Source organism: Dermacentor silvarum, chromosome 4 (genome assembly GCF_013339745.2).
Source record: "Dermacentor silvarum isolate Dsil-2018 chromosome 4, BIME_Dsil_1.4, whole genome shotgun sequence".
In the NCBI taxonomy this organism is placed as follows: Eukaryota; Metazoa; Arthropoda; class Arachnida; order Ixodida; family Ixodidae; genus Dermacentor; species Dermacentor silvarum.
Window position 1 is genome coordinate 221,716,628 of NC_051157.2, and position 27,957 is coordinate 221,744,584.

At 50.4% G+C, this 27,957-nt stretch overlaps 2 protein-coding genes across 3 annotated transcripts in view; one reads left to right on the top strand and one right to left on the bottom strand.

The window, feature by feature from the left end:
- Window positions 1–27,957, top strand: part of LOC119450991 (F-box/LRR-repeat protein 12) — a 462,769-nt gene that overhangs the window by 101,292 nt on the left and 333,520 nt on the right. The window contains exon 2 of the mRNA XM_049666759.1: window positions 14,036–14,213. The gene's annotated coding sequence lies outside the window, so the exon portion shown is untranslated. The remainder of the gene's footprint in view (window positions 1–14,035; window positions 14,214–27,957) is intronic.
- LOC119450989 (Kruppel-like factor 1) overlaps window positions 1–27,957 on the bottom strand; it is a 171,400-nt gene that overhangs the window by 13,394 nt on the left and 130,049 nt on the right. The gene's annotated exons all lie outside the window — the stretch shown is intronic.

Sequence of the window (27,957 nt, forward strand, 5' to 3'; positions counted from 1 at the left end):
GGCCGACCGTGATGAAATTATGTACCGCCCGTAAAGAGCCTAGCTAGCTCAGATATTCAACGTCTAGATCCAGCGCGGCTGCTCCGTATCGCCTCTGCGATTGGCGACGCCCCCAGCGCGTCGACAGTCTCGAAGGCCATGGTCTGGGATTTGCGTCATGCCCCCTAACCACGAGGTGCACGCCTCGTCTGCTTGCTTCCTGTTTAGAAGCTAGTTTAGAAGGTAGTCATAAGTAGCCGCTTGGCTGTACTGGATATCTGAAATTGCTCTAAGGGAAAAGAGAGTCGCGGCGACTTGTTCGTGCGTCATGTTGCTGTAACGGCTGTTGCGGACTTACGAACGAACGCAAAGGTAGACTAACGTGCGTGTGTTGTGTTCATATGTCTGTGTGGTGTGTATGTGCGTCTGTACGTCCGTCTCTGTGTGTATAGCTCGTGCGTTCGGCGAGGGCCCTGTGTTGTACACGGGCTTCAATGAAGAGCAGTCGCTGAAGCAATGGAGGAAACGCCAGCAAACCAAAGAATAGAGCATGCAAGAAAATGTGAGGGTTGTGCGTAGGAAGAGTGAGGGGGCATGGCATGGGGAAGGGGGGGGGGGGGTCCTGTGGTCGCATTTATCCCCCCCTCACCTCCCCCTTTCCTCCCTCTCCCATGCCCGTTTTTATCTAGATAGGCGAATACGCGATGTCTGCTTCACCGCGGGCCCCTTCACGGCGGCGCGACGTCCGACCAAGGGCGACGAGATGTGGGACGCGTCGTGCAAGAGGCATATTCCCCTCCTCCTGCGCGTCACGGACGACGAACTCGGCGAAGCGTGATGAGATTCGGTAGCCCTTCCCCACCCCTCTACTCTATCTCGTGTATACGCTCTTATGTACGTGCGATCTGCAGACCCAGTCTACTTTTATGGCATTCCAGACAACTTCGCATTCGGGGGCGCGCGCCGCCGTTCATCGTATATACGTATAGTACACATGCCGCATCAGGAACGTGTACCGTAGAGATGCGCGTCTAGTGCACAATACTAACACAGTTCCAGGGATGTAAGTGGTGCTGCAGTTGCTCCAAACTGCTCCAAAAGAGAGATGCTGCTACATGCTGCTCCGAACTCTCATTTTTGTTAGTAACTGCTCCGTACCTGCTCCGAAAGGGCACTGGGAAAGTAGATCTCGTACTGATTACCAACTGCTGCTGTGGTACAACTGCGATATGTGACTTGTTACTTTTACATTGTGATGCTCAGCTCTATCGGCTTTGATTCGATTTCTGCCACAAGAACTGGCATTTAAAATATATAAGTTATTTAGCTGTATTTTTGAACCGGACATGCAGACTATTTTGGTGAAATGCGAAAGTGACTGAGATTATTTCGATCTCGTACCGATCGATTATCAACTACTGCTTTGGAAACGGTTATATGTGATTGTGCTTACTTTTATAATGTGGTGCTCAGCTTTACCGGTTTGATCTCATTACTGCCACAAGTACTGGTATTTTAAATATATAGCTCATTTTATTGCGCGTTCGATAACCAAACATCTCAATTGTTTGTTTCGTGCAATTTGCGTTGGTTATTGTATGTGCAACATGTTTCACAATAAATATTAATATTTATGACACGCTTCGGTGATGCATTTAACTCCAGGAGTCGTATGGCATATTCTGCCATCTTCTCCGAAAACACTTACGGCTGCTCCAAAGTGTTTTTTTTTTTTTTTTTTTTTTTTTTTTTTTTACTGCTCCGAAATATGCTCCAAAAAGTAAAATGTCGCTTCCATCGCTGCAGTTCTCTGTCGTATTTTTTTTTTTTTAAATGCAAGACTTAGCGGTTAAGCGTACTTATGTGGAGCTCGAGATTGCGAGTTCGATTCCTGGTGATAGCTATGGGGTAGGAACGCAAGAACGCCCGCGTAGTAAGATTGTGGTGTGAGTTCAGGAACTTCGGACGGTTGAAACATTTCAACAGAGCTCCGCGACGGTGACTCTCGTAACCCAGCTGTATCCTTCAATATAAAAGCCGCGTCAGTTATCGTGTATCACCCGTAGCGATAGCCAAGTGGCTATGGGCGTTGCGCTGCTGAGCTTGAGGCCACAACTGAAACGCCACATATGCTTTACGCCCAAAGAAGAGGAAGCTTTGGCTCTGCCTTAACTCCGACGCCGCCTATTCAAATGCATGCGAGACGCGGATGTGTTTTTCTGAGATAACCCCTGGGCCTATTTCAGTGAAATTTGCGGCATTTCAGAGAAAAGGTTAAATTCTTGTGACTGTTGGAAGCGGTATCCCGATTTATGTTTTGAATGGATTTACGACAATTGGCAGGTCTGCAAAAAAAAAAAAAAAAAGGCACGAAGTTTACAAATCCAACTCTGCACCTATAATGGATATCGCAGTTCTGTAAATTGCGTCTGTCAGAACATCGAAAGCGGACAAATTTGTTTTATTAATTTGTATCTTACTTGAATTTGGTAAGATGCTTACGAAGGTTTTGCAAAATAGCTACTCGCATATTAGTGGCGTACTTTACAGCCATCTATAACGCATTAAATTTGTCCGCTTAAGGTGTACTAGGCGCAATTTACCGAATTTCAATATCGTTTTCTCACTGCCGAGTTACAGAGTCATAGACTTCATAGTTTCGTTTCGGTCATTTCTATAAAATGTTGACGGCCTAAGTAGAAAATTCGCTGCCAACAATCACTACATCTTAACTTTTTCTTTTAAATGCAACAAACTTAATCAATTTTCCTGCAGTGGTTGCCGAGAAAAACGATTTCTCCTTTCCCATGTATTTATTAGATAGGAGCCCCGAGCTAAAGCTTCCTCTTAACATTATAATTGAAACACGAAACGGCTTATCGGAGTGCAGATACGGCGTGGTAGCTGCTTCACAGCGCAGGCATAACGCGTCGCAGCTAAGACAGATGATCTCTGCACACTTTCCATCTGTCTTTCAGATCACGGTCGGCACCATATAGCTTGGCTACGTACAAGCATTTTAGTGCAAGCACAATGGCGCGATACAGGCACGAAACGATAAATAAACCTCACGAAGAAGAACCGACTATAACCAAATCGTACACCAACCGAACGAAAGAACTGCGCGCAGCAAAACTTGGCATGGGTGTTACAGTTTGGCAAATCGCCACTGGCGCACGGCTTCTAGCTAAGTCGCCAACTATAAACTCTTATCTGAGCCTGGGATCGGAGGAAAAGAGGATGACTGATGAACATCACGATAGCGAAGTCTGCGCTGACCTGTCGTTGTGTGCCTTCCTTAATTTTTTTTCATCGTACGGCTCGCGGAAGCCTCGGAACAAAGTGTACCAAATACGGCGCTAGCGGTTATTAAAATACAGCTACGCATACAGTTGCCCACGCATGTGCGCGCGCTTGTGCAGACCGACGAACGATGCGTCAGAGACGGAGCGCGAGCGCACACTTCGTACGCAAGAAAGACGTGCGGCTTAAGATTACCCTTGGGACGGTATACAACGAGTGACCGCCGCGAGTGGTAATGTCCGAGTGTCGCCTTCCGTCTCCGGTTTCGGTCGGTCGGGCCAAAGCGACAGAAGAAATAGTATCCGAGGCCCCGCAAACGTACAGGCTGCCTTCGTCGTTATCGGCTTTCAGCATCGGCGACTCATTATGCATGCCGAATATGCGGAGGCTAAAGAGGACTCCGAGCAATCCCTACGTGTGTGTCTGCGCGTATGCGTCACGCCGGCCTTCCTGCCCCCCCCCCCCCCCCCCTCCCTTCCTATAGTGTAAACGTTGGCCGCCGGGCGATTGATTTACATGCGACTATTCTTATTTGCGGATTCTTTCTTTCTTGCGTTTTTCTTAATTTGCTAACTGCTTAATCCTTTTTCACCCGCTTTCTTGTTCTCCTGATTGTTCCGCTTCATTTTGTTTTTCTTTCTTGTCCTCGCGCGTTCTTGAGCTCGAGTGCCGTCATGGCCAGCTTCTTTTGTCGCCGACTTGCACGTCTTCGCGGGAGTGCTCTTGACCTCCTTGTCCTCCGATTTGTTTTCTCTTTCGTTTCTTTTTAGCGTTTCGCTACGCTATTATTATTATTATTATTATTATTATTATTATTATTATTATTATTATTATTATTATTATTATTATTGTTACTATATTATTATTATTATTATTATTATTATGTTGTTGTTGTTGTTGTTGTTGTGTTGTGCACGCAGCAGTGTGCTACGAAAAATCGTACCGAAGACAGCAGCTCCGGTTGGCATAAGTTATTTCGTTGCAGGATTTCCATGGCGAAAAAATGAGTTGAAAGCGTTTAACGAGCCTCATTATACAGTTTCGACGAGAAAAAGAAGAGAGGAAAAAAAAAAAAACAGAATCGCGCATTGATTTCCACCTCGCGCATTTTGTTAGACGAACGGTTCGATGGCTTTGGGAATTGCATCCGATGATAAAAGACGGTGCAGCGGCTAATTAACCCCACGAAGGTGTGATTAGGTAGACGTCGCACGCTATAAACCTGGCTCATTTTGTAAAGAGCAGCAATTCGATCAGTCACTGTCATTCGGTAAGCCGATCGCAGCGCTGCGATTAATTTTAATAGTGCGCTGACGCACCATTACGGTGGCGTTTGTATATAAGGATGCTGCTCGGCGTCGTTTTATGGACCATTTCGAGTTTTACGGACCGTTTAATTGCCGCATCAAGAAAGGCTGCGCTTCGTGAGCTGATTCCAACAGCTTTCCCCGTTTGTATATGGTCGGTTAGAAAGAGCCGACTTTTCTGTGAGAAACGAAAAAAAGAAAGAAAAAAAAAAAGGAAAGGAAAGCTAACTTGCCAGTCTTACTTAAATAACTTCCAAAGAGTGCAAAAGTGAAACAGTGAGTTCATCCGTCAGTCTCGCTGTCCTGCTGTCCGTATTGTGTTTCTTTCGTGCTTTGTCGGTATGTCTATAATATAAGGAGCGTTCAAGATTCACTTCAAGAGCAGACGCGCACAGCCCCCCCCCCCCCCTCTCTCTCTCTCTCTGCAGGTCACCCGACACTGTAAGCACATATACACCCTTAAGGGTACTTTCTGTCTAACTCACACCCTTACACCTGTAAAGGGTGTATGAGGGTGAGTTCTAGCTGCATTTATACCCTTAAAGGTGCCTTGAGAATGTCAATCGGTTCACGACGCACATTTAATTTTTGAAGTTCTCTTTCGCTCTTCATTCAAGTTATGGTTACTCCGGGCTCACTTGAAGTGTCCAAGTTTCGCTGCCCCCTCTGTACCTAACGAGGCCCTCGCCTGCTGGTTTTCTTATATTGGCGTTGTGAATTCCCTCCGCGACCGCGATATGGCTCTCGGCGTTTGGAAATCCGCACTGGCATTTGGTTCGCAGAGGCCGCGAGGAGGAAAAAAAGAAACGTGATGATATAGAGGACATTGTAATGCGCATTTTTAATTAGACGCCACGCTGCCTGGTATACGCTTGCGCTTCGCAGCGTGTGAGAACGGGCAGCTCTTTAACACATCGATAAAAGCTCGCACAGCCACTGCCTTGTTTCATGCGGGAGATTAGCGACGCGAGGATTAAATAAAAGCGGCTCATGCTGCAGGCGTGATAGCGTTTTCTCGTCGTGGCGGTAGCGACGGCGCGAAAAAACGAGAATCCATTTGGAGTTTGTTTTTTTCACGCTTCAACGAAGCGGCGTATATGCACCGTGATATCAGCGTTTTTCCAAGGCCGCGGATAAACGAACGTACAGGACTTCGGGAATGCGAGTTCTGCGAAGTAGTGCACTTAAAATAGTTATCGCTGCTTAGACGTAGTTTGTACCGGGAAAATGCGTGCAGCGTTACGAAAGAAAAGATGTTTGCCTTATGTCTGCCTATAAGGCTGTAGACCTTAGGCAGACCCAATTACAGGTATTCTTGTGGATCCATTAAGAGGCAAACGGGTGGAAGAAATCGCCATAGCAGCGTTCAGTAGCAGTTATCGATCGGCCCGTGCGTGCTTTTAAGCCACCCCTAGCATGAATCCAGGCAGCCTAGGTTAATCCAAGTTACTCGATTCTAGATCGAATATGCCCTATGTACGTGTACATCAGGTTACCGCGGAGACTCCTATGCGTGTATAACGTATTCAAATTCACTTTAGGGCGGCGTTAGGGTGGTGGGGAACGGTGGTGGGGGATTATCCCACACACCCTACCAATCCTGACGGCATCGTGCTCCGGGATTTAATCGACCGTCGATAGCGGTAAATATGGGGCTGTCTTGCCATCGCGTCACGTGTTGTCGCCGCAAACTGACAAGCGCGTAAATATTGCGCCGCAGTCTCGCAAACACCGCGCGGTGGCTTCGTATAGGTTGGTGCGCTCGTTACGGGGATTACGGGAAATTAGCCACGTACTCCAGCAATCGAGGCAGAATGGCAGTCCCGTAAAATTAACCCTGAGGCGACGTAGCCACGAACCGCTTGAACGAGGTTTAAGTGTACTGTTTAATTTTCCTCGGGAACGACGTGAAATCGTCACCCTTAATTGCACAGACAAAGAGAGCGCGAATACGCAATTCGCCGACGCTAAATAGCTGAAAAAAGATGGGTACGGAGCGACGAGGATGAAAGGGCATCGAGGCTCGCATTTCGCGATAAGGCCCTGGGCGCCACCGCGCAATTTGTTCCCGCTGCTTTCCCCCAAACGCCTCGGGTACCTGAGAGCGATTAAATAATCAATAAATAGATTAACGGAATTTCTTCGATGTGACACACCGCGCGCGCGCGCGCGCACGTGTCTGTAGCACACACGACACGCATGTTTCCCCCCACCTCGCACCTCTTCTATATAATCCTGTCCGAAGGGATTCTCGGACTGCCGCCGCCGCGGCCACGGGCAAGCGATGCATAGCAATGTCTCGTCCGCCGCCCCGACATGGCCGCCGGCCGTTCGGTAATCAACGGTAGTGTGTTTCGGGGCCGATTAGCAATGCGTCCCCCGCGCCCGAGTGCGTGCCCTTCTGCATCGCCAATGAGCCACGTGCTCGTCCCGAGGATAACACGTAGCCCGCAACGGTTGCGGCCCCCACGTCCCTCGGCCTCTGGGGTATTATCGGTTTGAGAATTAGAGCGGCCGGCGGAACACACGGCTCCCTGCTCGACATCGCGCTTATTACCGCTTCCTCCGCACACTCCAACGCTCGGCGCCGGGCCCCCTCTGCGTTGTTTGATTTCTATTGCGCGCTCGTTTTCGATTTGTTGGCCTCTTCGTTCGTACCGAATATGCCGGTGCTCAGGTCGTTCGCGTTTGCCCGCGACAACGAGAAGCGAGCAATTCCGATCGCGTTCTCGCATGCTACGCAGCCGCTCATGAGAAACTGTGACTCGACGCGTATACGGCGCGCGCTGGAGGCTTAACTTTTTCGGGTAACAGACGGCGTTGTTCCGCCGTGATCGGCATTCGCTTTCCCGTTGTGCTGAAGTGTAAAGGGGTTAGCGTTGTACCGTGCTATTCCCGACTAATGCAGTCGCTGGTACGCCTGGCTTGTATGCGGTAGCATGTACAAGTCATTGCCTATTAGTAAGCGTAATGGATTCTTTTAGGTCGCCGGGTAGGTTCGGTGTTTCCATGTTGACAAGAGCCGCCATTGTTCTTCTTTTTCTCTCTCTCTTTTTAAACCGCGTGATGGACTTGCGGATATTGCGATTATATTCCTTCAGACAAGTTCACCCGCGTGCTTGATGGTTGCTTGGGCCGCGATTTTGTAGCGATGCCTTATGACTTATTCTGTACTAGTATTATCATCCACCGCTCGCGGCCGGCTGATCCCGTTGATAATGCGAACGGACCGTCCCTCTGACCACTGACAAAGCGCGATAATCGCGAAAAGGCATTATTACCGGAAAGGCATAGCTACAAAATACCGGCCTTGGTTGCTTGGCGAGCTTTACCGAAGTACGGCCTGCGAGGCGCTAAGTCAAGACATATAGTGTTGTACTAAATGCACATGGTGTAAGGTTGTGTAGCCACCTTCGCACGTTCACACGACGTCCAATACGGTTCGTCACTTGGCTCGTCAGAATATATCTCGCACTGTCTCTCATAATGTACGTCACGCTATCTCTCGCAGTATTCGTCGCACTCTCTCTCACTTCGTCACGCTCTCTCACAGCCTACGTCGCACAATCTTTCACCCTGTTCGTCGCACTGGCCTCTGACACTGTTTGTCATACTGTTAGTCACACTGTGCATCCCACATTTCTCGGACAGGTAGAGGGCTGTAGCCATAGAGATGAATGACGCCAGTTAGTCTGTGATGTGGCTGTCACGAGTGGTATTTTGTCTATTTCGCTTTCATTTTATCCCCCCCCCCCCCTCCACCTTTGCTACGAATATTACGATAAAGAAATTTAATCGTCATGTAAGATTATGTAAGCGTTGAGCAATATCTACATTAGGCTGTTCTTGACTCCAGTGTCTGAATTTGAAGGAAACGATGGCTCTTATACTTCTCTCTGATGTACGCGTAGCACCACGACTGCAAGAGGAATAACGAAGCTTCGCTCTTAATTTCATCTCGCACCAGAAAAAGAATACAGGTATAAACTAGCGATGGCCTTACTTCTCGTCTCTAGACTACGCAGTTCTTTTCGATGGTGAAACAAGCTTTATAAGCTGATCAGGGGTCAACGTCCTGCACATCCATGAGCGCTGCTCTAGTCTCTGGATTGCCGCTATGCTTCTGACTTTCCCGGATGACGTTTTCTAGGAAAACGTAGCACGCCGATAGCTTTCCGGGAAGAAATAAGTTTTTAAAAAAAGAAGAAAAGAAACGCGCGCGCATCCACGCACAGAAAGAAGAGGCGGCCCGCGATCTCACAGTAAGACGTCTTTACGACCGTATACGGCTAATGTTTTTCCACGCTTATGGTCCATGCAACGATTCCGTGTGGTCCGGATTCCGGGAGATGTCTATATCAGCGCAGCCGGTCTTACGCTCGACTTGCCTCTCCCCGTCTACGTACGCTCTACCCCGCCGAGCGAACACTATCGGCGCAGGAAATCAGCAGGCTTCGTTTCATGCAAGAGCGTCGTAAGAGTTAACTGTCCTTTTCGCCGCGTCGCGCATTTTCGTAAGTGCACGCGGTCACAGCGAGCCCGTTTCCCAGAGAGCTGCTGGCGCGCAGCCTGATTACCAATGCAAACCAGCCGGCGTATAGTTATACGAGCGTATGTGCAAGCCGTGTAGAATGTAAGCGGACCGCCTCAATGGCCCGTGGAGATGCTCCCGTCTTTCTCTGCTCTGAGTTGCGTATAGACCAGTGAGATTGTGAAACTCTCTGTCTTGCCTCCCCGTTTGGTGTTTGTCCGCGAGGTGGTAGGTCCCGGGGGTACAATCTGGCTGCAACTATACATGCAGGCACGTTTGGAAAATGACTTGCCATAACCGTTGCCCCAATTGCATGGTGGAAGCTTGTCCCGCTTTTTTTTTTTTTTTTTTTTGTAATACCCTTCTTTTTGAGACGCTGTCTAGCAATGTAGTCTGTGACTGACTTCGAGTGCTTCTCTGGTGAAATACATAAGGCTGTTTTCTTCAACGTTTTTCTTCAAATTGTTTGTTTATTGCTGCCGCGTTCCGCCATTGCTTCAGGCACGGCGGCGCCATTAGGTATTCGAGTGTAGAAAGCGGCGCCACCAAGAATGGGGAAGCTATTGTGCGGAGTAGCGTCACATTTAATCACAGCAATCTGCACCAGGAAGTGTTGTAAAGCTCGGATTTGTTCGGGTAACGATTAACGATTACTCAAAACAGCTGGGTGAATCGTTAGCAGCTGTGATTTTGCACATATAGTTGTGCAATGAGCTCGTGTGTTTGAGAGCGAGGAGAAAGCTCGCGCCGACTAACTAAGCTCTTTCAGTGGGGTGATCAACATTACAATCCGCTATTTCCTGGCATTAATTGCGACCAACACCTCCGCCAACACTTTCGTTTCTTGCTTTGCTAAATGCACAACGGCGGTTCAAAATAGATCCCGTCTTTCATTAGCGTGGACGTTGCGCTGTGTCAGTCTGCAAGACGTAACCTAATCCTGATCACTCAAGCTATAGATCGAAATAGCTCAGTTCATGTTTTGACCAGTGTTCAGCCGACCTATGTCGCTGATATAGTGTAAAGTGAGCTTGGTTGACGGTAACCTTAGGTGCGTCTGCTATCGTCGCCGGGATCGATCATTGTCTGCTATCGAGTCCGAGATCGATCATTGTATTGACGTTTACGCGGTGATGTTTTTCTCGAACGAGCTTGACGTCTGTATTGCTCATCGGATTCGTCCAGGCTTCGTTTACCTTCACGCGTATGTGCGCCCTCGTGTAACACGTGACAACAGTCGGTGGAAAATCGTACATCGTACGCTCCTGTTTCCCATTCGGATGCAGGCGCTTACAGTGTTTATTGCTTAACTTCGCCTGAACAAATCATTTTTCTGTTTTAAAAAATGCATTCGTCTGGTGTTCTCCGCTGTATGCCGCGTGCGCAATTTTAGCCAGTTGTTAGACCGTGTGTCAACTTCATTTGCACACGCTTCGCAAACCCCAAAGGGCCAGCCTAAAACCTGCTTTGAAGGTGCTATACGCCGGGACGCTTGCCCTAAAGCTGTAGAGCGCTCTTGGGCCACGGTGGTGCCTTTCCGCTGCATCTCGTGCGAAGGTGCTGCTCGAGTCCTTGCGGATACACTGACTTCGACAGGCCTTTGTAGATTGTCTCGAGCACACGTGAGCGTTACTTGCATGCAAGTGTGTGTTAACTGTTCGTGTTTCTTCCTTCTGCTTTTAAGCAGTCCGTTATCCTTCCTTATCCTTCAGCATACTCGCATGCTCATCTGGAGTGCCATACTAAGTTGGTAGCTAGGCATACCTCTCCATTGGCAAGCTCTCTTACTCTCTATTCTTACGTCCGAGGACTGATTAGCCCTCTTGGAGCTTCAGCCCAATGCCCAGATAGCTCAGTGGATGCCAGGCATACCGCTCCATTGACAAGCTCTCTTCCTCTCTATTCTGACGTCCGAGGACTGATTAGCCCTCTTGGAGCTTCAGCCCAATGCCCAGATAGCTCAGTGGATGCGGTTAGATGTCCCCTTAAAATACGGCTGCCCGTACATGGACGACGCATACTTCAGCTGCTTCCAAAGTTGTTCTCTCTCTTTCGCTTTCGTTCTTTCTCTCTCTCTCTTTTGAAGCAAACATAGCGCCGGCATCGTGGCAAAACTAATAGCACACCATATGCTCAATGACTGGAACCGAGATGAAGACTCTTTCCTTGATATGAAGCGCGCACGATTTCCCGGGTGTGCCCTACGTCGTTATTATATATATTTTTCTCTTCCCTCTTTAATGTACGCTTCTGTTTTCTCAAGAAATGCCGAGGAAAGTATTGTGCTACAGCTTTCTCGTGTATATACAACGGCCCAGCAGGAGGAAGGATGAATGCTGGAAGTGAAGGAGAGGACCGAATAAAAGTAATGGACCGCCGCCTCCCAGAGCGTGCCGCGTATGGTCGTGCTTGGCTCTCTATTCTGGCTCGGCTGACCGTTCTCCGAGTGTGTGCTATAGCACCTGCGCTTCTGTGTTATACCCCCATGCGCGCCTTTGAGACCCGCGTACGCGTCACAGCGCCTTGCGTTTGTTTTTTTCTTGTCGAGAACTGGCAGCTCGGCGCACAAAGATATAGGTGCTCCTTGTGTCAGTCAGTGAGCACTCGTACTGTTGGGAGGCTTTCCTCGTCGAAAATAGGTTGTCGTCGACGGTGCGCGGACAGCGAGAAAGTGAGCCTGTCGTTCTCTGGCATGATATATACACTACCGCGATCCGTGCTCGCGATGTTGCCAGTCCTAGTGGTGTGACGATTAGCGCACTGAAATTGGATGCAACTGGGTGCTCTGTTTCTCTCTTTCTGCGTGCTGTGTGTGTGTGTGTGTGTGTGTGTGTGTGTGCGCGCGCGCGCGTGTGCGTGAGCGAGCTTTTAGTTGCCTTCTTTTTGGCTGGTGACGGACGAGGAGAGGATGGCTGAGACTTGGGCTGAGCGTTCGGCCTGCGTGTCACGCATCCCCACTACGTCGATATTTCAGGACTTATTCAGCTCGTATTCCACTCTTAAACTCTGTGGTTCTTCATATAGATGGAAGTCGACAAGTCGCTAAAGCGCGCTATGCAGTCAGAAGCAGACTCGCAGCAATCGGAGGAAACGCGTCAGTGGCCATGGAACTGCCGCGCAATGTCGGCCCCTCTCTGAATAATCGGCGCTTTATTTTCGGCCTCGGCGACTCCGGCGCCTACGGCTGCAGCTCCTTGCTCCCTTGTGCAACCTACTCGTATTCATGCGAAACCTAATTTCCTCGCGATGATATATCGCGGTCGCGCAAGAAACTCGCACAAAAGTTGTGTTACGAAACCGCCCCAGGAACAGACAGACCTTGAGCGAGGAACAGTCCCCGCTTTCCCAAGCGCACTTAACGACCTGCGGTATATGCACATGCGCATTCAATTCAGTTCACGAGCCCCGCAGCTCGCGGCGGAGACGCGATGACAAAGTAGCAGAGAATTATTGCTAATATGGCGTTGTGAAACGGTAGTCCTCGACGACATCTGCGTCGCTCGGCGTGCATGGAATACGAAAGCGTGTCTGACGCCATGCGCTCGACGCATACCCTACTACTACCTCCATTAAAAGCACCCACACTGCACGGAAGCGCCTCTGGATCACGCGGAGGCTATCTACAGTGGCCCCCCACACCGCTCAGTATAACAAAGTTTCCGCATTCACGTGGCACGACAGCTGTGAATACTTTAGTCATCCGGCGATGAGGCTAAATGGGCAGGGGTGCCTTGCGACACCTTTCGACGAAGCGTCCATTTGTTTCCGTCAACTTATTTCGTCATATATACGCTTGTCATTGCATTTGCATGCATGTAGTACATGTACACGTTGGATGAAACCGAGGCGCCACGCGCAACTGCTGTAACATTCTGCCATTCGTAAGCGACCTTGTTGCGTCTTTCTATTTCTCATGCTTGCAGACTTCAAATTCTGGGGTATTGGCGTGCCAAAACCACGTGATTACGAGGCACGCCGTGATGGGGGACACCGGATTAATTTTGACCACCTGGGGTTCTTTAACGTGCGTCTAAATCAAAGCACACAAGAGCGTTTGTGCATTTCGCCCCCCAACCGGAATGCGACCGCCGATGCCTAGCTGGGCTGGAACCAGTGACCTAGACCTCAGTAGCACGACGTCACAGCAACTGATGCTGTCGCGGAGGGTCGTAACCTAGGTGTACAGCCTCTGTTAAGATGGAGCCGCATTATGTAGTGTGGTCACCGGACAAAAGGTACTCGACTAGTTCTGCTGAATGGTTTCTGTGTGAATACATAAGGTAGAAAAGCTTAGATAACTCCGCGAAGGACGTTAGAGGGGGAACTGGCAGCGTGACGTGTAGTTCAGAGCATTCGCTTCCCCTCCAGGCGATGCATGACGGGCCCACCTACATATAGTAGCTGCTGGGAGGGCTACGCGAGACTGCCGGCACCGCCGCTTTCAGCGATAATTTTTCTCCCTGGAATTTTTCAAGGTCCCAACTCGCTGCAGGCATGCAGGAAGGCAGGCAGGCAGCAAGGCTTAGTAGAGTAATGACCACAGGGGATGCCGTTTCCACACCATTGCTTTGCGGCGACGCGCAGGGATCCGGAGGCAGGGAAATTGGCTTGGCGCCCGCATTGTCTATGCATGTATACCGTTGAAGCCATTAGGTACACCACCTCGGGCGCGGTTGGTCCGTGGATGTCGCCCGGCACGCTCATCTCTTGCTCGCTTATCTTTGATTTGTATTAGCTGCCGAACGGCACTCAGAAATTAGACAGAAACGCATTCAAGCTCGCGCTTCTCGGCTACCGAAACCGGCTGAACAAGCGCGCGCTCAGAATGATTTTTTTTTTTTTTGTTTGTTATGCGCGCACCCATTGACTTTCAAATAACCTTCACTGCCCCTTTCTCTTCTTTTTGTCTTTCCAGCAACCTCCATCTGCGGCGGCTAAATGCAGTGGCTTTCCGATCCAAGAAAAAAAAAAAAAAAGAAGTAAAGAGTGCGAAAGACAAGTCTTGCTTCGCCTTGATCACCTGACGAGACGGCGGCGAGGAGTAAGCATGCGCGGCCGTCCCAGTCACGAACACGCCTGCTCATGTTTCCACGGTGAGTCTTGTTTCAAGTGGCGAGCCCCCTCCGCTGGTGCGGTAATGAATGCGCGACATTGCAGTGCCCGGGCGTCTCTTCCGCAATGCGCTGGAATAATGCGTTCTTATATGAGCGCGCAGTGTCGAAACATGCAGCAATGCCCGGCGCTGTCTTAAACACCCGTTTTCTGCCTCTTGATTAACACCTGCGCGCAGATACAGTCGCAGTGTACGGGTAGGGTTAACAAGGGCTTGATCGGGCGATCGAGAAAGTTGGCAGCAACTTGCACCCGCCTATACTTCGTCGTCTATTATATACCTGTGTGTGCCACGTTCTGACCGCATTGCTGATAACAGAACATGTTGGGTATTAGTTAAATGAAGTTATTTATAGGTGACATGCTGGAAGTCTGCTGTCTCTTTATCGGCAATTTATGCGCGACCATGCGACCTTGAGTGACGGCTTTTTGCAGGCGTATTAGGATGCATGTTTCATCGGCGCCGCTCTTCGGAAGCGCTTCCCGCTGACCTCCTCGCGATCGCGTTTTAAGGAGTGTAGAGAGGGCTGTAATGCTGAACCAGTTGAAGCCTTTAGCTAAGCGTGCCAGTTCTCCCGTAATTGTGAACGGGTATTTCCTTGATTTTTGTTATGTCTTTATTTTCTTTGTGTGTGTTTTAGAGGGTACAGGAGAATAGGTCGGTGACGTTTCGGATCCGCTAGTTCCGCAACATAATTCAGGGTAGGGAAAACGCGATAACCACGCCTGTAGTATGTACACCCGTGAGCTAAAGTACTCGGGCAAGTGACTACCCGATACAGCGAATGTTATCCTCTGTCTGTGAATGCAACTTGAACACGTGGAATGCATCCCAAACTTGGTCTTGGGAACTTTCGGTTGCGCTCGTACTTTTCGGTTTACGCATAGTAATTAGATTTTTTTTTTGACCCTATGGTCCGTATACTTTTGCTCACGGGTACTCTTATTGACGCACTGTATATTACGGGCGCAAATAACAGCGCCCTGCTTCGTTATCAGCTTGAGCGACGAGGAGTGATGGGTACAAATCAGCCGGCTACGCCTCCTTGATAGCCGCTAAAAGCTCTCACTGCACGCTGGCTTCACCGTTATGTTGCGTCCCTGCTTCGCAATGGGCGTGCTCTTACGCATCTATATTGTTCATGTGCGCTAAAGTTCATACATTTCGCTCTTCTGTGACACGCATACCGTACATCCTCGAGCAGAAGCAGCTCACACCGAAATAGAGAGCCCGTCGTGACTATCGAACATTGCCGTCGAATTCGCAAATGTTCTAGTACGTGGGAAGTGCATCCTACTGGCCGCCCGACATCGCAATTACATTGTACACGCCTTTTATCACGACAGTTAACTGCATGATGAAATAAGAGCCTGCAATTGCTCCTCTCCGAGAAGCGCTGGATGCAATTGTCAGTTACTTTTCTTTCTTTCTTTCTTTCTTTCTTTCTTTCTTTCTTTCTTTCTTTCTTTCTTTCTTTCTTTCTTTCTTTCTTCTTTCTTCTCTTTCTTTCTTCTTTCTTTCTTTCTTTCTTTCTTTCTTTCTTTCTTTCTTTCTTTCTTTCTTTCTTCTTTAAATAGTCAGTGACAACATGTACTAATTACGTCGACTTCAGTAAGCTTTGATCAGCACGCCTGTTGAACAGGCAAAACAAGGAACGGATTCCTTCTTGTCTTTGACCTTCCAGGTATTTTGAACCCAAAGCCCCTGGACTCGAACTTCTTTCGCTCGATGCTCAGCATAAAGAGGAAGATAACGGGAAGTCGTTAAGCGTCGTTAAGCACGACGGGAATAGCGACGGCAGAATCATGATTTGACTTCCAAGATTACCAAAGCCACATTTATATTACTTCCTTATGTTGCTGTCGGTGCGATCCGTTGGCAAGTGATATCCCCCCTATACACACACGCACACATATACTAAACATTCGCTCAATGTACCTAAAGGAATCTGTAATATACAAAACATGTAAAGTTACAGTCGGTTGCCGCACGCATAGTTTACTAATTTTGACCCGTGCGTCAACCTCGATGTAGTGACATCGGCGACCAGACGTCCCGGGTGTTCGCACCGGGCGTTAATCTTCCAAGTTGGCGCCGCGCGGGAAACGTAATTTTCGCGCGAATAACATCGCCCCGCGGCGCAAAATGAGATAGTTTCGCGATGAAGTCAGTCGTGAAAAAAACCGCTTTCAAGAATCGATGTATACAAGGAAGCCACTTAATGGCCCAGAGATCGCGGATCTAGAACACGTCAGCGCAGCCATCGTGTGCTAAGGCTCTCTTACAATCCCGCCTGCGCTCCGGCAGATATATAGCTTAGCCTTGAGTGGAGAGCTCGCTCAAGGATACGCTATAAGGCGTTTTGTCGCGCCGTATAGCGACAGCGGCTAGAAAAGATGATCCCGCTTTTCCACTTGACCAGCAGCGCTGCTTGTGAAAAGGAAGAAGAAAGCAGCGCACTGTTTGGAAAGCGCGTCGAGTTCAATCGAGCGCGTCCGCGAGCTTTCCCCGCATGATCGATTTGCGTTTAATCAGACGACCACACAACGTAGGTCTGATCCCTCAGCAGAGCCCTCGCTGACGGGCCACGGATTTTCGGACGTCCAGCGTCTCCACAGTGCGACGAAAAATAGAAGAAAAAAAAAACGCAGTAAAACGATCTCTCGTGTACAGCTCGCGAACAATGAGATCTGGCGTGTCGCGGGCTGAAATCTGAATCCCTTTGTGTGTGAGCGCGCGACGAGAGGGCATTGAGACAAACGTATATACAAAGCGAGCGTCGACGCGACAGCGATTGTTGCGAGCCTCGCCGACAAAACCGCGGTGTGGACTCTTGAAAGCGAAGGAAGCAAGAGAAACGTTTCAAAAGTGTAAAGCGGGGGATTATCGCAATTTAGTTCGTCGCTTTCACCGGCCTTTGTCCGCAAGGCAACGACGTTGATCCGCTCACGACCGTAGGGATGGATGCTGACTCGGCGACGCATACCATTTTTGCGCTGTATTGTTCTTCTTTTCGCACTGTCGGCTGCGAAGTTGTACGTTCATCGTCGCCGCGTCGCGGTGCGATTGGAAAACGCCCTTTGTGTGGGCGATTCGCGCGTGCGACAAGCAGTTCGCGCTTGTGCGGTCCTCGCGCGAGAGCTACACGTGACAGACGAGGAAGTGACAGCCGAGAACGACTTCTCGCGCGTCAGAAAGCGAGTTGTTGGTCGCGTCCGTCCGCCGGCACTCACGGGTCACTGCGGCGCGCAAGAGCCCAGTCCCCCCTACAGATACGCGAAAGCTTTCTGAACAAAAAGACAGAAAAAAAAAAATTATGTACGCGCGGCAAACGCTGGTCGGGCTCTCGTGCGAAGGCGGCTCCGGCTCTGGACGGAACGCGCGTCCGGACGTCTCGTCGAGGTCTCCTCCTCCACTCGTCTTGCTGTGGCGTGCGTCTGGGCCGACGCTCGCGCCGATTATCCAGTCACCTCTACTACCTACCTACCCACCCGTGAAGCGGAGGCCGGCGCGAAGCCTGAGCTAAACTCGCGCTGGCCGCCGCTTGTGGCGACCCTGTCTTGTCGCCGGCGGTCGTCGTTGCCGCCTGATGATCTGTACGGCGAAAGAGAGAAAAAGAAGGGGCGTTTCTCGACATTAACGGGTGATGCAAAGGAAGGCAGCGTTGACTTTGACGCCCTCTTGTGAAGGAAGCCGCCGCGCGGAGGAGGTTCTCTTAGCGAAAGGGAGCGTTCTCGCGACCTGGAGCGATCGCGTCTGATGAAGAACTCGCGGCAATTTTCGATAACCCGGTCAACGGCGCGGAGCTGTGAGTGAAGCCGCCCGTCGCGACCCGCTTTTTTTTTTTTTTTTTCGTTCTCGTTTCTCGCGATCCGACGCACCATCGCGGCGCAATTACAGCGCCCGCAATGAACGCGTAGCCCGCGCCATGGGTGTCGTCCTCCTGACGTTCCTGTCGTTCTAGACGGGCAACTTGAAGGCGGTGTAGTATGGTGCTAAGAGGGGCCGGATGTTTAGCGAATCCGAGACTCCGGGTCCTTGAAGTATGTAAAGCAAATCAACGCCAGTTTCGATCCTACGGACGCGCTGTTGTGAAACCGAGAATTGAGATCTCTGTTCCGATGGCCACTCACCTTTGCGTGACACGCAGCGTCTCTTAATTAACAGGATACACGATTGTTGGCCGAAAAGAAAGAAATACTTCTTAATAAGTTAGGCGTCACCGAAAAAAAAAGAAAGGATTCAGAGTGGAATAGCTCGTTTTCTTTTGTTTATTGTTTCTTCGTTTCTATTACTATTCTCTTTCTCTGTCGGCAGGTTTCAAATTGTTTCGGAGGCGTAAGGGAAGAGCGACTTAAGTTTACCTCTGCCTCACCATCTTGACACACACACGCACACGCGCACGCGCGCACGCACGCACGCAAGCACAATAATAATAATAATAATAATAATATAATAATAATAATAATAATAATAATAATAATAATAATAATAATAATAATAATAATTAAAACTAACGAAAATACAAAACAATACAATGACCTGCACACTGCAGTTGAGTGAAAATTGTGCTCATCAGCAAGTCCCAGCCTTGTATCTTTGGAGCCGGTAACTCAAACTACGTTGTCGGGGGTCATGATCCCATTTGCACTTTCCCGCTCCCCTATCCACCCCTCCCCCGCTGCCTTACTTTTTTTTTTTCAGCAAGATTGCACGCAAAGAATATCTGCGTGGAGAATTTTTTCAGCTGGAGCACGCCTAAGGAGTAACGACGATGAGACGAACAGCAGCGAGAAGCGGCGTTCACTCATCTCTCAGGAAAACTGGTGTGCCTCGACAGCTTCCGTGAAATGGCACGGAGCTGAGATGCACGAAATCAAAAAAAAAAAAAAAAAAAAGGTAGCAACGAAGAAACAATCTAAACCACTGGAACGGCTAGATGCATAGCTGGCCGCGACGCGAAATCATGAAGACGCGAGAGGCGGTCCGAGGCGGCCGGCGACGCCGTGCCCGAAATCTCAAGCCGTATCAACGAGAACGCGCTCGGCGGCAAGCGGCAGCGGGCAGCCAATCGCTACACCACCGGAGAGTTCTTCCGTCCCCGTAATCGGTGGAGCCAGCGTGGGCTCCGAGAACGGCGGCGTCAACCCACACTGCTCGCCCGACAAGTGCCCACCCCCCAAGCATCACAAGCTCGAGAGAAACGCTATGAACTCAGTAGAAACGCATTCGAGGCTCAGTAGAATCATACAAGGGCCAAGAAATACAGCGGTGAAACAGTACAACGTGACTCGCCAAAAAAAAAAAAAAAAAAAAAACGAAATAAATTGAATAGGAAGATTTGAGACTAAAGATCGAGAATACATAAAGAATGACAATTCTATAAAAAACGTCTTCAGAAGCTAGAAAACTAGGAGATTAGTGCTCGAACGACGTCTCCCCTCAGGAGAGAGAACACGGGCAGCATGAAAGTAAAAGGTGGCTACAGAGACTGCGAAAATATTGTACGAATAGAACGAATTCAAAGGAACGCAAGAAATTCATCAGAAACACAATGAAGAGTAAGACCAATGGGAGAGCAACTGTGAACTTGTACTTCAGAAAATAGCATGTTAAAAGTAAACAAAAGGAGTTATGAACATACTGCTGTAAAGAAACGAGGAATAAAGAAGCCACATTGGTAACTCAACGGAATGTCACCAGGAAGTCAGAACGGGTAGCGCTGTGTCGATTAAGATGACAATGAACGAGTGCAATTGGTAAGCAATACAGACAAAATAAACTAATGACAAACTCTTGTACTCAGCATCAGCACGAAAGCAATAGTAAGATAACATCACAGGAAGGGGGAAAAAATACGCTGATTCAACGTGCACATTGGAAATTGTGAAGCGAAGCTTTCGTGGAGCGTTTAAACAAATTCTGTAAATTTTCCCATTTCATTCGTGCGTCTTTGGCGCCATGTATGTATATAACGCGCATCGGGTTTGCGCTGGCGGTTTGATCCTAGCGTCGGGTGATGCAATTCAATTTTTTTAACAGTGGAGATGTTTAAGGTCGAGGTTGATCCCTATATGGAACGATGGTGTTCGCAGTTTCGGGCGAAGTGGAGACAGAGTGAAATGACGAGAGGAGGTGCAGAGAGAGAGAGAGAGAGAGAGAGAGAGCGGGAGAAATAAAGAAATTAATAAAACAAGACAAACCTTCTTGGCGAGGCGGGATTCGAACCCGGGTACCCACGGTCCGAAGGAGAACGTCATAACCACTAGGCTATACCCCCACGCTTGCAGAACATGCATTTATGGGAACCTATGCATATGATTGCGTTGTACCGACGATTGTAACACAACTTGCTATGGGCGAGAGAAAGTGAGAGCGAGAGAGAGAGCGAAGAGAGAGAGAGAGAGCGTCATATCTACTACGCTATACACCCACGCTTGTAGAGCTCCGCTGTTTCATCAGATTTCACGAGCGTGGAACTGGCTTAAATTTTTTTAGTGTGAGCTATTAGGCGAGACTGCAGCAGTACCCAGCCATGCAGCCACGGCCAGGAAAGCCCGGGAGGGTTGGCAACGAAAACTTCGTTTATTCGTCTTTGCAAACTTGAAAGAATGGTGGTACGATAGCTATATTGCAAGGAACATCAGAAGAGACAAAGGGAACTGAAGAAAGTAAGGAGCTCGAAAGACAGACGGAAGAAAGTTGATGACGGGGGAATGGTCCAACACAAAAATAAACGAAAACGAAAGTTCGGGATGCGAGCTGGCGAAGAACAAGAAATCGACAGGGCAGCCAAAGCGAATGTACTACGCGATGTACGGAAAGAGAGTGCAGGACTAGGAGATGTGGATGAGGAGAGCGCGCGCGAGAGAGAGAGAGAGAGAGAGAAGAAAAGAAAGAAACCACGGAAGGCGTGGGCGAAATGATACTTATAAAGAGAAAGGAAAAGGCAACGCGCCGATGTAAGAACGAGCGAGCGAGTGAGTGCGGAGGACCAATATTTCAGCCCCGTTCCCACGACGCCCCCCCAGCCGACGGGCACTGTGCATTGACGTCGGCCGAGCTCTCTCCGAAGAAGGCGGCCGATGTAATCTCTCGCGCCCCTCGCGAGATGCTTCGAGAGCACACACACACACGCGCGCGCGCGCGCGCGCCTAGGTACGCTTTCTACAGACGCGTGCACGCACGCACACGGAGCTTGCGTGGCTGTCGGCCGTCAATAATACACCGCCGCCAACAGTCCGCGACCGCGCACCAACGCACGCACGCACGCAGACCTGCTGCCGCGCGATTTGAAAGGACGGGCACTGTTGGTTTTTGGCGCCCTTTCGCTGCGTTTCGCGTGTGGCCGGAGTGGTGACTTGACTTCGGCTAGGCTCTGCCGAAACACTTTTTCCCTTTGTTCCGCGCTTCCTACACCGCGCACAAAGAGCGAATTTTCGAAAGGAGCAGTTTGTTGCCGTGTCGCTCGCTTCGCGAAAGAGTTGAGCTTTGCAGCGATAGAATCGCTGCAGCGCGTACTGCTCCAGATCATCCCACTGGACGATTCAGAAAGCCGGAAATCTCTCGGTAAACGACCCCTTCTTGAAAGGCCTTTCAGCGGTGGCCGCACATGCGTTGCTGGAGAAGCGGATTACTCCGCTTTCCTTTGGCAACTGTTCGAATGCGCGAGGAGCGTCTCTCAGTGTTAAGAAGCCGCAATGGCTGATATCCAAGTGGGTGTTATAAGGCTGCAGCGAAATGGTGCGTAGCACGCAACGTGGTGAGGAAGAGTCGAAGGCAGCAATAGTTTCGAAGGGAAGCCGCGGGTTACAATGTGTCGCCTTTGTATACGAACCGACCGCATCGCGCGGCCGGTTAGATAATCTTCGCGTCTCGGCCGCACAAAAACGCGCCCCGTGATTACGGTACGTTGGTCGCCTTCCGGTTTGCGTGGTTGCTCTGACGCACGCATAAATGATTAGAGACCACCAGGTAGGAGCCCCCGTAAGTTCGAAGTTCATGCGCCGAATCGGCCAACCGTCCCAAAGGAGGCACCAAAAGCAATGGCGAGTTGTAGAGGAGAGCTTCAAGGTGGGCTCTCACGCGAGACGCGTCCCCCTGGCAGGCGCAAACATCGCCTCGTCGCACTATAGTGTACCTTCTACGAAAAAACAAAACAGAAAGAAGAAAGAGTAGGCGACATATTCAAATCAGCGTGAATAAAAGTAGCGCATGGAAAGGTAAAAGCAAACCGGTGCGCGACAGTCTGGGAATCGCGCGGTCCCTTCCAGCATCGCGGAGCGCGCGTGTGTGTTACCATCGGCGTCAAGGACGTCGTCGCAGCCTCTACAAAGGAAGGCCTCCGCCGCCGCAAAGGAATATGCCGCCATCTGAAACTGTATACACACGCGCGCGCACGCACGCACACACGCAGAAAGAAACGCCGCCGCGCAAGGAAAACAGAATGGAAAGAACGACGCGACGCATTTGCCGACGTCGCCAGCGTCGCGCCAATTCCCCGACGAAAAGGCCGTCTTGCTCTAGTAACGCCCCAAGGCGAAAATGCACAGGTCCCCCTCTCTAGATCTCTCTCTTTCTCCAAACATTCTACGTGCAGGCACACACACAAAACCGCAACGCGCCGGCTGGAACGCATAGTAGACGCCGCGACAGTGCACGGCCCCCTTTCTTTTCCTGTCTCTCCCGAGAGTTCAACGCGGTGCAGAACCCTTGCCGCCGCTGCACCGCGAGCAATTCGAGTCGGTGCACGGGGCAAGAGAAGAGAGTACAGTAAGTGGAAGGGAGGGGCGGAGTGGGACAACAAGACGTGGAACACCGCCGCCGCCACTACCACCGCCGGCACCAAGACTGCAGCCGAGGGTGCAGCGCGGGGAAGGGGGGGGGGGGGGGGGGGGCGAAAAGGCGGCAGAATCGCGAAAGAAGTCCGTGGAGTTTCTCCGGCGTGGACAGGCGCACAAAAAAGGCGCAATCTGCATATCGTTGTTTGGCATCGCAGGGCCGCGACGGCGAGCGGCCATCGCACGGGCCGCGCTCGGCGCTGCCATGAAGTTGGCCGCTCGTTGCGCCGCTGCCGGCGCGGCAATTACGGCGCTGGCACACGGCTTTAGCGTCCCCCGCGTATGTATGTGGCATGCCAGCCGCCGTCGCCGCCGCTACTTTTGCTCCTAGCTTCGTCTTCTTCTTCTTCTCCTTCTTTTGTCTCGATGCTTCTCTGGGCACCTTCTTGTCGGCGCCTGGCTTGCCCGTTGGCGCCCAACGCGGTAAGAGGTCCCCCCCCTACCTCCTCCCGGTTACGTAACAGGGAGTCGCGCCGTTTTGCTAAGCACGCCTGGTACAGTGAGCGCGCGCGTAGAAAACTAAACCACTGACGCCGTACGCCGAGGTCGCGGGTCCCGTGTATTGTGTACACACACCAGACGGGCGCCACCACCTCTCATTTCGCCAACCGTTTCTGGTCCGGACCGTGTGAACGCCTTCCAGAAGCCTCCCTGCCCTCCCTCCTCTCTCTCTCTGCGAACTCTCCTTCGACCTCCTGCTCGGGTCGAGCGCCCTCGGGGAGTGCCCTTTCTCTGACCGCTTTCCGCGTTTGTTACGCCGCGTTCTGTGTCGAGTTATGTCACTTAGTGCTACGTCGTTTGGGAAACAATCGTGGCAGTGTTGACGCAATGCGGACTGACCTTTCGCACTCTCTTAACTTAATTTGGGTTGACAGATTCATTACGAGTTTTTTTTTTTTTTTTTTTTTTTCATCAAGAGATGTTTTCCGAGGAACTCTGGTCGATATGTAAGGAAGGGATTGCAGCTTCCACTTCGTTCTATTTCAATCCGTTTCTCAAAGAAAAGCAGCTTGGTTAACCTGCCTGCCTGTTCTCCGTGTCATGAGGCCCCTGCGGCCAGTTTCACTGCATTTGCTGTGTCTTCGAGAGAAACTTGAAGGAACCAGTGCGGCGTATGCTATGCGAAGAGCTAGCTGCGATTGGGTCTCATTTACGTAGAAGCAGGGGTTGGGACGCGTATACCACACGGTGCTAGTGGTAATCGAAGTGGAGTTTGCGGTAATCGGAGTTTGCGGTGCGTAATGTTGCTCGCAAGGTACAAGCCTCCAGCGTCCTGAGCGACGTTTTCACCGAGCAGGATTACAGCTTTCCGGAGCTGCAGGAGCTGCAGTGTCTTTTTTTTTTTTTTTTTTGACCAGCAGAGGTGAAACCTAGGTTCCTTGGAAAATAAAAACTCGTTGTTTCTGGCTAAAGTATTACCTTTGGATGAGTATTTATACATAATATCGCACAACCATTGACAAGACGTTTATATTTCATACAAAAACCAGTGACAGAGAGCGATACCCATCCCCCTCCTATACATTGACGAGAAATCACGACCATCACAGGCCTTGCGTCACATAGGGGTTTAATGGCCCGATGGGCCACTATGACGCGTCCACATTTGCAACGGCTTTAGAAGTCGCTAAGAGCCAGATTTCCCGCCTCTTAACATTTTTTTTTGTTTATTTCTTTTTTTTTATTGCTCGCTCGTCGACCACCCACAATACTGACTCCTTCATTCCCTCATGGGAGAGATGCCGCGGGAACGAGAAAGATTGGAGTAATTGCTCGCCCTCCCACAGGGCACTGCGGGATCGTGTATAGTCCGTGCGACTCAGTGAAACGAAAAAAAAAAGAAAAAAAAAATTAATGTCCGGGAAACAGGCGCTCCGAAAAACGAGCTGACAAAGCTGTAAACACCCCGTTGCCGAGGGGGAGCAACGCCGGGCGCGCTCTGCAGGTAACACGCGGCTTCCTGGGGTGGCTTGTTACGAAAGCGAATCCTGAGAGAGAGAGAGAGACGCACACAGTCGCTTTTCGGGCATGCGGCGCACGATCCCACTCACGCGCCCAGTTGCACCACTGTGTACGTACTGCGTACACGTTGTTTTCATTCGTTCTTTCTCTTTGCTTCTTCAGTCGTCGTTCAGGTCTCCGGCGAGCGTGCGTCTGTAAGAACCAGATGAGGTTTCTCGAACCCCCTCCCCCCCCCCCTTTCCCTGCCCGCCCTCCTCTAACCTTCCCAAGCCCGCTGCTTGATTCTGCACGCATCGTTTTGTACACACGACGCCGTTGTTTTGTCTGCTGGAATCGCAGCTGCAGTAGACGACGGGGTGCGGGCGGCAGCGGTCGACGTGGACCTCTCCGGGAGAGTCCGATGCTGCGGTTCCATTACGGATTTCCCATGCACGCAGCTCGCGCGCGATCTGCTTGATGCCGGGTCGGCCCATTCGCCGCGAAGAGTCGGCATTGTCCGCGGGCTCCGCGAGGTGCGGCGGCCGCGCGCCGCCGATTTGTATCTGCGGTGTGCGGCCTGGAAGTTGCTTGCCCGACTCATGCCGCAGGAAGGTGAAGAAAGAAGTGTGGCCAGGCCCATCCGCGCTCGGGATGTTTTCCTCGCCGTTCCGTTACCGTATCGTAATGAGCCGCAGTGTGGACGCAAAACAAAGGGGGCTAACGGCGGAAATCATTCTCAGCGGATGGATGAAAGAACGACCCGAGGTTGCTTGTGTTTGTCGTTTTTTTGCGATGTGCGCGATTTTCCTCCGTGGAAATGCTGTGCGAATGACTCCGTGCTTGCCCCCCTCGCCACGTCTTTCTGCTATGAAATATAAATCTGCCTGATAGCGGATTGTTCGACGGTGTTGGAAGTAGGCCTGGGTAAATCCTTGACACAACTGGTGCGGCCGCATCATCTGGCATACTTGATAGAAAGATAGGATGCTACGTGCGAAGAGCGCATATTATACTGCCACCTTTCGTGTGAAAGGGGTCTTGCTCTTGGCGAACTACTTGCCGCGCTCCGTCGTGCTCTGTGAAGCGCCTCGTCCTCAATTGTCGAGACACTTTTATTTTGTCTGACTGGTTGTCACTGTCGAGCACTGACTGCATGGGCAGGGTGGTTCCTCAGCAAAACCTTCTACACTTAGCCTTCTACACTCATCCTTCCGCACGGAATCTAAATTAGAAGGGCCTTAAGGGAAAAGTAGTATAGTACGGCCCATTCGCTGATGGTGTACGTATTTGTGTTAGCTATCGATGTTTACCACATTTGACCAGTTGTGCATTAAGTTATGGGTCAATTTAACACCGTGCTTGCCTAATTTGACCCCAGTTTACTTCAGGATGCAGAGTACTGCTACACGCGACCGCATTACTAAAATAGCTACTGAGCTTTACTGGATCTTTGACGTGCCGCGTTCAATAATGGAAATTTAATTACTGTAATCACGAAGCCGAAATTGGAAATGCACCAGCGATCGTCCTACTAATCTTGCTTTTCTCTCACCTGACTCTGCAGCACCGCGTAATTAATTTATTTAACTTTATTACGGTCGATCGAACGCGTGCTTTCTTCTTTCTGATCGGTATAACATCGAACGCGACGTTCTTCGCAGTGCATTAGGCCGCATAGATGATTCTCCGAGACAGATGTCCTTGAACCATGACCCCCGCTCGTCTCAGGATTACAAAGCAACGCGGGCATTGCTACGGCTTATGAAATCGACTGGGCTGAGCTGTAAACGATTGTAGGCGTGATGGACAGCCGCGCGTGTTCGCATTTCTCTAGCACATCCCTCCTCTTTTGCCCCTTCTCATCCGTACCCCATTTCCCCTGCGTAGGGTTGCAAACCGGACGCGCGTCTGGTTTGCAACCCTGCCTCTCTTCACTTATCTTCCTCCTCCTTAATACATTTACTGAGCGCGCATCATGATTCGCGGCTTAAGGGATATCGTCGTCGAAACACCCCAACTCCCGATTTCAGTTAGAGTAAGCGAAAGTGGTTGGAAAACGTTTTTTATCGAGCGTCTGGAATCCGGCGCAAGAATTTCTCGTTAGTCACATAACCTCGTATAGGTGAGTCGATCGTGGCCCCAGGCGAGGACGACACGTTCTGCGGCGATGTGCGAGACACTGCCGAGTGGTCAGCGCGGCAACCTCGTTTTTCGCGTTGCTTAGATTGCCCGCACGTGCTACCGAGCCACTCGGCTTGTTATGTGCTCGCCGAGCGGTGGACGATATCACCGGCGGTGGTCGCATTCGCCTCCGAGCGAGAGTGCCGGCTGCAGACTGCGCGCGGAGAAGGAGCCCGTCTTCGCGAGGGTTCGGAATTGAGCGACCGGACGGCGAGGTGACCACGCAGATATACCGTAAAACCCCGCGCATAACGCGAAGTATGTGGTTGCGGCTCTTGGGGACGTCATGCATGCGTATCGTATATTCGTCCAGTACTGACCTAAAGAAAAGCAGATTAACGAAGAAACTTGACACAGGGCAAGCAGCTACGCAATTAAGCATGATAGGAGCAGCAGCGTTGAGAGAGACGGACAGGAGGACGGTATTACGGATGATGGAGCGAACTAGCGTGGCTGATATTTATTAAGGCGAAAGCCTTAGACTGCTCATGGGACTGAAAATCCGATGTGCGGTGTGAGGCCGTCCGGCGTTACGGCACCAAAATTGGGGACGAACCCTCGACCTTTGGTGTTAATTACGGCAAAGTGAATTAAAGGTTCATTTCATTATGGTAGAGTTAATTAAGGTACTCAAACCCCATAAGCCGTCTAAGGCTTTCGCCTTAATAAACACACACACACCACATACGTCATCATCATCATTAGCCTATATTTATGTCCACTGCAGGACGAAGGCCTCTCCCTGCGATCTCCAATTACCCC